Below are 13,723 nucleotides of genomic sequence, written 5' to 3'. Positions count from 1 at the left end.
CTTATTTTATTTCTTATCGGGAGAACGAGAATCATCATTCTGCTTTGAATAGGAGGTTCAGCTCGTTCTTTCCCTTAAAATGGAAAGATAAAGGCATTACCCCACCGAGGCCTCGTATGATACTCCCCATTCTGAGCCCAGAACACCCAGAACTTTGGAAATTGGCTATTGCCATGTCTGGACTGCAAATATGGGAAGGGGAAACTCTTCTGTCTGTTGTCCCCGCTACCACCCCCATCTCTCAGTATCAGTGTAGATCCAGACATTCTGCTTTACTTACCTCCAGCCTATTCCCATACAGAGTTGTGTTAAGCCTCCTTACAAGCTGTTAGTGGGAAATATCAAAATTTGGACAGACAATCAAACTGTCCAACGCATATTAATTGTCATTTGTACACTTGTATTAACTCCCATTTTGACTCCAGGAAAAGTGTAATGTTGGTTCAAGATTGAGAAGGAATCTGGATTCCAGTAACTTTGCCCAGACCTTGGGAATCCTGCCTCTCGATACATTTAATTAACAAAGTGTTACAGCAAATTCTAAAAAGATCTAAGAGATTTGTTTTCACTTTAATCGCTGTGATCATGGGCCTAATTACAGTCACTGCACTGACTGTAATGCCAGAATGGCGTTACATCAATCTATTTAAACGGCTCATTTTGTTAATGATTGGCAAGCCAATTCCACCCAAATGTGGAATTCTCAACAAGGCACTGATCAAAACTTGGCTAATGAAATTAATGATTTAAGACAGTCTGTTATTTGGCTTGGAGATCAGGTAGTGAGTCTTGAACATCGCATGCAAATGCAGTGCGACTGGAATACTTCTGATTTCTGTATCACCCTGTATTCCTATAACAAGACTGATCGTTCATGGGAAATGGTCAAAGGACACCTTTTGGGTAGGGAAAGTAATTTATCATTGGACATAACTAAGTTAAAGAAACTAATTTTTGAAGGCTCTCAAGCTCATTTATCCATTGTGCCTGGAGTTGAGACGTTAGATCAGGTGGCAGAAAATCTTTATGGACTAAACCCTATGACTTGGATTAAGTCTATTGGGGGTTCGACTGTAGTAAATTTTGGAATTATGTTTCTCTATTTAATTGGCTTGTCTTTAGTGTGCCGGACCAGTCAAAGAATCCTGCATCAAAATCGAAACAACGAACAAACCTTCATCACCATGGAACTTCATATAAAAAAAAAGGGAGAGATGGTACAAGAAGTCAGGGACCCTGAACGGAGGGACCGACTGAAGCCATGGCAGAAGAACATCAATTGTGAAGATTTCATGGACATTTATTAGTTCCCCAAATTAATACTTTCATAATTTCTTATGCCTATCTTTACTGCAGTCTCTGAACATAAATTGTGAAGATTTCATGGACACTTATCACTTCCCCAATCAATACTCTTGTGATTTCCTATGCCTGTCTTTACTTTAATCTCTTAATCCCATCATCTTCATAAGCTGAGGATGAATGCTGCCTCAGGACCCTGTGATGATTGCATTAACTGCACAAATTGTTTAAACAATATGAAATCTGGGCACCTTGAAAAAAGAACAGTATAATAGAGATGTTCAAGGAACAAGGCAGATAACCCTATTAGTTCTGCCCTTCTAGAGACCCTTGCAACAACCAAGAAAACAGGAGACAATATTCGCAAACTATGCATCCAAAAAAGGTCTAATAACCAGAATCTATAAGGAACTTAAACAAATCAACAAGCAAAAAACAGCCACATTACAAAGTGGGCGAGTGACATGAACAGAAAAACTACATATTGAGTACTACGCTAACTTCCTACTGAGTACTATGCTCACTACCTGGGTGATGGGATCAATTGACAAACTTCAGCATCATGCAATATACCCATGTAAAAAACCAGCACATGTACCCCCTGAATCTAAAATAAAAGTTAAAATTAAAAAAAAAGTTTCCAGCAAAACTTTATTCTTTGATGCTCCACAAACATAGATATAAAAAGTTTTTGCTTCAATTTCAAAAATCTGAGTCACTACATTAAGATATGTGTAAGTCATCGGTTGATACTGACATGATAAACCACCAAACAAGTGTACTGATGTTTTGGAGAGGCATCAATCAACCAAGGAGACTGATACTTCACTTCATTAATATTTTCCAACCAAACAATACTATGAAATTTCATTCAAAATATATATTATCAAATCTCCTTCAAATCTTTCAATAACTTGACATTGCTTGCAGCATGAAATCCTAACTCTTTATACATGTCCCAAAAGGTCCTTGATCACTTCTCCATCCTCCTCCTCTACATGGGAGCCTTTCCATCACTTCCTTCCTCTCCCTTCTATTTAGCCAACTCTAGTCATTCTTTGTGCCTCAGCTTAAATTCCAGTGTCTCAGGGAACCCTTCCCAAACCCCCGGAGGAGATCACATATTCTAACTACATGCATTCATTGTACATTGCCCTTTCCTTTTAGCACTTGTATAACTGATTTCAATAATTATGGCCTAATTAGTTGCTTACTATTTTTGCCCCATTTAGATTCAAAGCTCCATTAGAGCTGAATCTGTGTCTAATGCTTAGCAAGCATTAAGCACGTACTAGGTATTTTGTAAAATCGAGGAAAATAAATTAATGTGTAAACCCAATGAGACCAAAACTGAGCTGTGTGCTTTTCTATATTCCAGTTCAACCATCAGCTTCCTATGTGACAATCTAAATGACTAATGATAATTTATTATTGAGGGGAAAAAAGAAAATCACCAATAATAGAGCATTCATAAATGTAGACTAAATGTTCATTATCCTTTGAACAGAAACAGAAGTTGGGGCAAAATCTTCAACAACAAAAAATTTCCAGGTGCCTTTAAAATATTTTTTCTATTTCTTTCCTATTAAAAAACAGTATTTACAAGAACAATATAAAAGTACCTACAAATCCCACATCCAAAACCACCACAATCACATATTTTATTAGCACTTATGTGTTGATTATTATCTCACAGGAAAGAATTATATATAGTTCTGCAACTCACCATCCTTTATTTAAGCTATCAATTAAATAACTGTTTTGAATATTTATGCTGTTTCTACTTTTCCTATTACAATCAATGTAGAACACCAACAGGCTAATATATGAAATGGGAATTAAAAGACAAAAACTTTAAACCATCCTCTTGCATTCTTAAAATAAGAAAAATAATTTCAAGATTTATAATCTGTGGCAAAACTACCTCATAGCATAGCACATCAAAATAACTGGTACAAAAATGAACAACAGTTTAAAAACCCAAAAACTTTTTTAAGAAAAGGAATAACGAGCATATTCATTGTATCCAAACTGTTGTTTGAATTGAACTGTCATGCTAGCCAACTGGCTTTAAACTAACCTCTGCTTTCGGTGAAACCGGCTTCTAATTGTAACTGTTTGTGCCAACTCCTCCCATCTCGGGGCTCTGGTAGAAGTCAGTCACAGGAGCTCTGCTTTCCTGCCTTTGCTCATGTTGCTCCCCAGCCACGACAGCACCACCTTTATTCTCTCATATGCCCCCGTGCCTACAGCAGTAGTTCCCAAACTAGCCAGCATCAGAATTACCCGGGGAGCTCATCCAAACACAGATTTCCAGGCTCCTCCACCAGAGTTTCTGATTTAGCGAGTCTGGGGTGAGACCCGACCCATGACATTTCTAACTAGTTCGCAGGTGATGTTCATGTTACTGGTCTGGAGATCACACTTTCAGAATCAGCGGCCTAGTTCAACAACTCCAAGAAAATACTTCCCAGTTTTCATGCCTCTTCATGACCTCAAGTCTCACAGTCTTGTCTTCATAAATCTACACCATCCCATTTAACACTTGATTACACACCTGAGTCACTGCTCTCTAAAGGTTTCACATATTCTTTCACCACAAAATGAGAAGTTCCTCAAGGTCAGTAGCACAAGAAATATTACTCTGGTGACACAAATTACTCAGGACACAGCAGACAGAGAGCGGGGACTCAGTATCTCAGGCCAGTCAGAATGGCTAAAAATAAGCAACGTGGATTCTTCAATCTCAAGCAAATTTAATTTATTTTAAAATTTGTTCTTGCTAAACATTATACTGGATTTTTTCAAATATATAGTCACAAAATATTAAAATAGCCTTATTCTTTGATGATGTGTTTATCTGACTTCCCCTATATGAAAGTGATCTTCTTGAGAGAAGCAAGTTTATACAGTAATATGTCACTTAATGGTGAGATACAGTCTGAGAAATGCATTGCTGTGATTTCACTGTTGTGAGAACATCATAGAGTGACCCGCACAAACGTAGATGGTAGAGCCCACTTCACCTAGGCTATAAGGTGGTCTAGCCTATCTCTTCCAGGCTCCAAACCTGTATAGCATGTGACTATACTGAATACTGTAGGTAGCTATAATACAATGGTAAGTATCTGTGTGTCTAAACATATCTAAACATAGAAAAGGCACAGGAAAGAGATGGCATTACAGTCTTATGGGACCACCGTCGTAGAGGTGGACTATAGTAAATTCCTTGTTCTCCAATTATACACTCATAGTGGGTACTCAGTAATACTTGTTCATTGGCATACTAAATGACTAGCCAGAAAATGAATAGTACTAGCATTTACTTGAGAGGTACGACCCTCTCAAGTGGATGTTTCTAGAAATAATTATTCAACCTTAGGTCAAATAATTTAGATGACTGTTAAATCTTCAGGAAGCTTTTAATAAGCAGATTCTTTTTAACTTGGAAATGGTTTTGCCACTTATATTTCACAGGTTTTTAATTTATTTTTAAAAATCACTTCAGAAATCAATCTAGTCTGCAACAAAGCTATTATATTTATTTGAATTCATTTCATATTCTCTAATATTATTTGTGATAATATGACAATCTATAAAATTATCAAAATCCAAATAAATGTGGTTGAACTGCTATGAATCCTTGATCAAAAGGCACAAGTGATTTCCCTGACCTGGCCAAATACTCTCAGAAAGAATACATCAGATGAGAATGGGCAATTTTATGGTGGTATGCTCATAGACTAACCAAGAAAAACGAAAGAAGACTCAAACAAAACCAGATACAACAAAGGAGACATTTTAACAGATACCACAGAAATTTAAAGGATCATTAGAAACTGCTATGAGCAAAGATATGCCAATAAGTTGGAAAGCCGAAAAGAAACAGATACATTCCTAGACACACATAACCCAACATGATTGTACCAGGAAGAAACAGAAAACCTGAAGGGACCAATAACAAGTAACAAGATTGATGCAATAATAAAAAGTCTTCCATCTAAAAAAAAAAAAAAAAAAAAAAAAAAAAAAAAAAAAAAAATCTAGGACCTGACAGTTTCATTGATGAATTTCACAAATACTTAAATAACCAACCCCAATTCTATTCGAAGTATTCCAAAAAATTGAGGAGGAGAAAATACTTTCAAACTCATTCTATGAGGCCAGCATTATCCTGATTCCAAAACCAGACAAAAACACAACAGAAAAAAGAAAATTACAGGCCAGTATCCCTAATGAACATAGATACAAAAATCCTCAACAAAATGCTACAAAACGAAATTCTATAATACATTAAAAATCCATTCATCATAATTAAGCAAGATGCATATTAAACATGTAAAGATGGTTTCAACATATGCAAATCAATAAACATGATATATCACATGAATAGAATCAGACAGAAAACATGATTATTTGAATAGATGCTGAAAAAGCAGTCAATAAAATTCAATATTCCTTTATGATAAAAACGCTCAGCAAACTGGCTATAGAAGAAACATACCTCAAAACAATAAAGGCCAAATGCAACAAACCTATAGCTAGCATGACACTGAACAGGGAACGACTGAAGTCTTTCTTGTAAGATCTAACAAGACAAGGATGCCTGCTTTCGCAACTTAATCAATATAGTACTAAATATGTGATTTCCATTTCTGAGTTATTTCATTTAAGATAATGGTTTCTAGTTCCAACTACATTGCTGCAAAAGACACGATTTCATTATTTTCTATGGCTGAGTAGTATTCTATGGGGTGTGTGCGTATGTGTGTGTGTACACACGCCACATTTTCTCTGTCCAATCTGTTGATAAGCACTTAGGTTGGTTCCATATTTTTGCTATTGTGAATAATGCTGCAATAAACATACAAGTACAGGTATCTTTTTTATATAATGATTTATTTTCCTAGAAATAAACTTAAGCAAAGAAGTGAAAGATACCTACAATTAAAACTATAAAACACTGATGAAACAAACTGAAAACAAAAAACATGGAATTATGCTCATGGATTGGAAGGATCATGTACTATTAAAATGTCCATACTACCCAAAGCAATCTACAGATTAAATGCAATCTCTCGCAAAATAACATTGTTTGCAGAAATAGACAAAACAATCTTAAAATGCATATAGAAAGAACGAAAGACGCATAAAAGTCAAAGCAATTCTGAGCAAAAGGAACAAAGCTGGTGACATCACATTACCTGACCTCAAATTACACTATAAATCTATAGTAACCAAAACAGCATGGTACTGGCATATAAACAGACATACAGACCAAGAGAACAGAACACAGATTGCAGAAATAAATCCATATTTTTTAGTCAACTCATTTTTGACAAGGGCACCAAGAACATTCAATGAGGAAAGGACAGTCTCTTCCGGTGCTGGGAAAACTGGACATCCATATGTAGAAGAATGATAACCTACAGCCCTATCTCTCACCATATACATAAATCAAAATGGATTAAATACTTAAATGTAAGACCTAAAACTAAGACACTACTAGAAAAAACATTGGGGAAATGCAACAGGGCATTGGTCTGGACAAAGATTTTTTTGAGTAAGACCTCAAAAGCACAGGCAACCAAAGCAAAAATTGACATGTGATCACCTCAAGCTTAAAAACTTCTGCAAAGCGAACAAAGTAAAGATACAACCTACAGAACAGGAGAAAATATCTGCTAACTATTCAACTGACAAAAAATTAATAACCCAAATATATAAGGAATTCAAACAGATCAATAGTAAAAAAAAAAAATAAAATCTGAGCAAAAAATTAGCAAAAGATCTGAATAGGTATTTCTCAAGAGAAGAAAGACACACAAATACCCAACAGGTATATGAAAAAATGCTCAATATCACTACTCATCAGGAAAATGCAAATCAAAACCACAGTGAGATATCATCTTACCTCAGTTAAAATGACTATTGTCAAAAAGACAGGAAACAACAAATGCTAGTGAAGAAAGGGGAATGCTCGTACACTATTGATAGGAATGTAAATTACTACAGCCATTATGGAAAACAGTATGGAGGTTCCTCAAAAAACTAAAATCAGAACTACCATAAAATGCAGTGGCACTGCTGAGTATGTATCTCAAAGAAAGGAAATCAGCATATCAAAGATATATCTGTCCTCCCATGTTTATTGCAGCACTATTCATAGTAGCCAAATAATGTAATCAACCTAAGCACCCATTAATGGGTGAATGGATAAAGAAAATGTGATATCTATATATACACACAAAACAAATATTATTCAGCCATGAAAAATACAATCCTATCATTTGCAGCAACATGGATGGAACTAGAGTTCGTTAAGTGAAATAAGCCAAAGCGCAGAAAGACAAAATTTGCACGTTCTTGCTCATATGTGAGAGGCTAGAAAAGGGATCTCATAAAAGAAGAGAATAAGCTGGTAGTTACCAGAGGCTGGGAACACCAGTGAGAAGAAATTGTTCAGAGTCGTTGGTTAACAGGTACAAAATTATAGTTATACAGAAGGAATAAGATCTAGTATTCGGTAGCACAATAGGGGGACCAATCACTAAACCTGAGTAGTAGGTTTGGGATATTCTCAACACAAAGAAATGATAAATGTTTGCAGTAGTGGATATCTCAATTACCCAGACTGGATTATTACATTGTATGCTTGTATCAAATATCACCTGTACCTCATAAATATGTGTAATTACTATGTATTCATAATAATATAGTCATAATTTTAAAATTTAAAATACATAAATACCAAAGATCCATCTTTATGATAATGTGAACACACAATTAACAAAAATAATGGAATATGCCGAATAACTCTTTATAGATGAATTCGTATCAACTTTATCTTCTTTCTAGTTACCAGATGGTGGACTCATGTTTATTTATAATCCAGATCAAGGCATTCAACGCATTTTCTGGTTTCCATTACCAAAAAATATAAATAAAATATATGAAAATTCCATGTAAGAATGTAATTTCAACATCTGAGACAAAAAAATTGAAGGAAAAAGAGAAAAGTGTCCAAAATTAGGTTCTATGCAAACCATTTCAAAAATGTGTTTTTTTCTTATCATGAAAATATACTAATAGTTAATATATTATTTATTAGTACCCCACTTACTAAACCTTCCAACACTGCATGTTTTGGCAAAGTAATTTATGCCCCATTAATTTAATATCCTTTTTCCTTATATATACTAGCACAGAAACCATCTGTTACATATTAAACCACACAAATGCAATTTAATCTGAATTTTAGACTATCAAATTGTAGGTTTAGGGGGCATAATTTAAATCCTACTTATTCTAAGAATAAACTATCTAACTGCTTTATTCGTATTAAAATTAAATCCAAATTCTAGAATCATTGAAAGGAAAACATATATAATAACTACATTATTTGAGAAAGAAAGAAAACTTCATTTATTTGTTGAAAAAAACTTAAGATATCAGGCAGCACAAATATTTTCATTATTAATTATTTGAATTTATAGGTACAATGATAGTGATATGGTCTGTTGTTGAATATTTTAGACACAATCATAGTAATAAAAATTACTGACCACAAAAGGTGGCATTCTACTTACAATTTTTAAATGATTGTGGGTTCATCAATCACCCTCTGGAATACTAAGTAACTTACCTTTAAGAAATTAATGTTATAATTACAGGTGAGGTTTTTAAGAAATTAATCCACTTATTTTAAATATTATTCTAGTACAAAAAGATGCCAAATACAGTCATGCTACCATCCACTTCTTCATGCACCCTTTCTAATACCACCAACACTGTCAACTCATAATTTTTTACATTAGGGGTCAAAAGGAGACACTGCTGATTGTCAAGGTAACTCATGATTCTTCCTACATATAACTGAAATATTGGAATGGCATTAGTGGTGGGAAATTGTTTTCCATTTTAGAATATTCTTATAAGAAATGCAAAACAATGGACCTTCATTATATCTTAATGTTTATTTAATAATGTATTTATACTTTGTATAAATATAGATGTGTAAATGTTAAATCATTTAGTAATCTGAGTCTTGAAGGGTACCAGCTGGACAAAATTTACTGTCAAATTTACTTTGCCTAAAAATACAACATTTAGTGCGCAATATATGCCTAGATAGTTTTCTTTTTTTTCCCAAGTTTTTTCAAAATAAATGTATAGCTGTTTAATGAAACCTGTTTAAAACTCTGCTTCAAAGCTATATTTTATTCTGAGGATGTATCGGCCTTAATGCTTTCTGAGGAAGTTTTTATATATTCCCTAAATGAGTACAACAGGTTATAAAATAAATAAATGCAGTGTCTAATTTCCATATATCACTGAAAAAATGGTGGTTTGGAATTTAGGTTCAGAGATCAACTTTTAAAAGGCAATTTTCCTCTCAACTGTAGATAGAATTTTATGTATCTCAAATGAAAATGCTATGAAAGCAATACAATTAAACTGAAGAGTTAGAAAAAAAAGACTCTGAAATTTAAATCTTTGAAGACTTGTCAAGTTACACATTTCCCAAAACCTCCTTCTCCCTATCTGTTGAAACAAAATAGACAGTAACTCACTGTAATCTCCCCTTTCTCTGTTAAGACTCTTCCCTGACAGGGAAACTACAAGTTTGGACTTTGCTTAAACCCACTGCCAGACTAACTAGAAGAAAGCAGTAAATTACAACTCCTTCCTTCTATTTGTAGACTGAGAACCCTTTAACAATTTAATAATCCCAGCACCTAAACAGAACTTGACACACAGTTTGCTGAATGAATGAAAACACAAGGGACCTGTGGGAATTAAAATACATATTGGACAGGAGCAGTGCAGCACGGCCGGTAATCCCAGCACTCTGGGAGGCTGAGGTGGGGGGATCACTTGAGGTCAGGAGTTGCAGACCAACCTGGCCAACATGTTGAAACCCTGTCTCTAATAAAAAAATACAGGCCAGGGGCGGTGGCTAACGCCTGTAATCCCAGCACTCTGGGAGGCCGAGGCGGGCAAATCGCGAGGTCAGGAGATCGAGACCATCCTGGTTAATACGGTGAAACCCCGTCTCTACTAAAAATACAAAAAATTAGCCGGGCGTGGTGGCGGGTGCCTGTAGTCCCAGTCACTCGGGAGGCTGAGGCAGGAGAATGGCGTGAACCTGGGAGGCGGAGCTTGCAGTGAGCCGAGATTGCCCCATTGCACTCCAGCCTGGGTGATACAGCAAGACTCCCTTCTCAAAAAAAAAAAAAAAAAAAAAAACCAAAAAACAAATAGTAGCCGGGTGTGGTGGGGTGCACCTGTAATCCCAGCTACTCCAGAGGCCGAGGCAGGGGAATCACTTGAACCTTGAGGCAGAGGCTGCAGTGAGCCGAGCATGCACCACTGCACTCCAGCCTGGACGACAGAGCAACACTTTGCTCAAAAATCAATCAATCAATCAATCTATTACATAATATCTTCCCTCAAGAGGCTATTAAATGAATATGAGGGGGAGAAGCATAAAAATAGCTCTGTGTCCCTGTAGTATGAGAATCAAATGTAGCAACCCTCAGGCTGTTTCACGTGGAGGTTTCATATTTAACCCTCCCTAATTTATTCATTCATTCAAAAATGTGAGGAATACAAAAATTACTATGATACACGCAGTTCATGCCTTCAAATTGATCTCATAGTAAGCGTCTCATGATTCTATCGAGATTCAGATGCTGGACCCTTGGTAATCCTTTAGCTTCCCTTTGCAAGTGTAGTCAAATATAAATCCATTTGAAACAAAATAAAAATTCTGCTACGATACTCAAATCAAATATGGTCAGTGTTCACACTGCTTACAGTTGTTTTTTCCTTTTATTATTATTTTTGACTTATAATAATTGTACATATTTATGGGGTACAGTGTGTTACCTGGTTTTACTTCATTTTCTTTTTTCTAAATGACAAAAAGTGAAATAACTGAGATAGGCTTATCTCATTTTCAACAAGCTAGCCTCCAATATCTTCTATCTGTCACAGTTTCTGTTTTGGGTTCCACTCATGGAAATAAAAACACTTCCTGAAAATCCTCTCCACAAAAATTTTCTTCCTCAAAAAGTTTTCAGTGAAGCAACATGGAAGGAGAATAAGGCATACTTGAGAACAGGACTTTCTTTTTGTTTTGTTTTTTTGTTTGTTTGAGACAGAGTCTCACTCTGCTTCCCAGGCTGGAGTGCAGTGGTGTGATCTCGGCTCACTGCAACCTCCAGCTCCCAGGTTCAAGTGATTATTGTGCCTCAGCCTCCCAAGTAGCTGGGATTACAGGCATGCGCCACCACCCCTAGCTAATTTTTATATTTTTTAGTAGAGACAGGGTTTTACCATGTTGGCCAGGCTGGTCTCAAACTCCTGACCTCAAGGGATCTGCCCACCTCGGCCTCCCAAAGTGCTGGGATTATAGTCATAAGCCACAGCGCCCAGAGAATAGGACATTTTTTAAAGAAACAGGAAGAAAGGAAAGAAGGGAGGAAAGGATGAAGGGAGGAAGCCTGGCTTTTATATAGGCCTCAAGGGCCATGCTATAGAATTTCACTGAACATGAAGCGGTATATGATGAGATACATTCTTTTGATGAACACCCTCAGAAGACAGGCTGACAGGGATTTTACTAGGCTGCACAGTAGAACGTAAAGTTCCTTTGTATATGCTTCCACTGCTTGTATCCTTGTTTACTGCTGATGCACTCTGCTATGTGGGTCTATGTCTACTCCCACAACTAGATGGTAACTCCAAGTCGCATCTCACTGAGCCTCTTTCCACCATCCTTAGTCCTCTGCAAGGTCAAATAAAAAACATCTCCTTATAAGAAAAAAACAAAGTTAAGTGAGGAGGACAATAACTGAGTAGGGTTTCAGTTACACACTGCTGGTCTTAATAATTATTTAGCTCTTCTGTACATGCGTTCAATAAAGTATTATTTGATAAATATAGGAAACAAAGATTTGGGAGGTAGGAAATGACACACTGACATGTTTATAAAAATTCAAGAGTTAGTTTTCATGGCAGCACTACTATAGGCAGAATTTTTCATTTTCTAAGAGACCTGTATTCAATTTCGTATCCCACAAAGACCATATATTCTTACACTATACTATTATCCCTCATATAGCAAGTTGAAATTTGCATCTTTATATATCTCAAGTGCTTAAGCAAAGCTGAGCCACACTTTTCGAAGTGTCAAACATTTCAACTGTTTTCAAATGTTTGAGGTTTATAAAAATTAAATTATGCTTTGTCAAGCTTTTTTTAAGGTTATTAAATGTCAAGATTGAGAAGACAATGCCTATTTCTGACTTATTTCTCTTCTCCCCTCCCTCTCAAGCCACACTTATAGGCATACACATACAAACACATTTGCATACACATACTTTAAAAACTACTTCATATTTCAGCACAAAAGCCCTCATTAAAAAAAAAATTACCACTATAAAAAATGAATAACCCAATTTCAGAAACTTTAAAAACTAGTGAGGAAAATTACCTTTACTTCTAACACCATAACATTTTAATAACAATGATACATTTTTATTGATTGTTATTAGACATTTTAGAACTTTAAGATAACACCTTTTTACCTTAATAAAATTTCCCCCAAAATAGTATTTTTGTGTTTTTAATATAAAAGTTATACAACAAACCTGCACACTCTGTACATGTATCCCAGAACGTAAATTTTAAAAAACGTTATACAGTCAAAAACACATATAAAATTGTCACAATAAAAACAATATTCACAGAAATAAGTTTAGCCAAATATAAATCCATTTGAAACAAAATAAAAATTATACCACAATATTCAAATCAAACAATCCAATATATTAATATACACTCAATTTGAGGAAAAATTTATTTTGCTTCACATCCCCTTTGAGTCTCTAGTTGTTTATTCGTGAATACAACTGCTTCTTAAGCAGTCTCTGCATTAAAAATACATGTGTTTCAGAGACTAAGAGAACAGCATGCAAAGAGACTCCTACTGTAGAAAACTACTTTGCAGAAAATTTAAACCACGATGTGCTTAAATCGCCAGGATCTCAAAAGTTTAAACAGTGGTTCTCCACTCCTTTTCTCATTTCATGAGAGTTTAGATCAAAAAGATATCCCTGTTCTTTCACTGAAAGTTTACTGATGGCAAATCTAGAGTCTGAGTATGAATGAAATGCCAAGTCTACAGTGCTTTCCTAATATAAAAATTGTTTTCATATTGGCTTCTTTTTGTAAAACACTTCTCTTTATAAAATATAATAAGTATATCTTTAAAATATATACTATGAATAATGTTTATCTCATCACTAAAAGTAATCCTTAAATAAAATCAAGTATAATATTGACTTCTGCATTTTTCAATATGGTTGTATCTTAACCAAATTCTCAAAATTTGTCAAGTTTTTATTTTTAATTA

General features: G+C 35.1%; 1 protein-coding gene across 1 annotated transcript in view; it reads right to left on the bottom strand.

Moving 5' to 3' along the window:
- Positions 1–13,723, bottom strand: part of PDE10A (phosphodiesterase 10A) — a 330,258-nt gene that overhangs the window by 189,378 nt on the left and 127,157 nt on the right.

The sequence above is a fragment of the Chlorocebus sabaeus genome, chromosome 13, assembly GCF_047675955.1.
Source record: "Chlorocebus sabaeus isolate Y175 chromosome 13, mChlSab1.0.hap1, whole genome shotgun sequence".
Lineage (NCBI taxonomy): Eukaryota > Metazoa > Chordata > Mammalia > Primates > Cercopithecidae > Chlorocebus > Chlorocebus sabaeus.
This window is presented reverse-complemented; position numbering and strand designations above follow the sequence as displayed.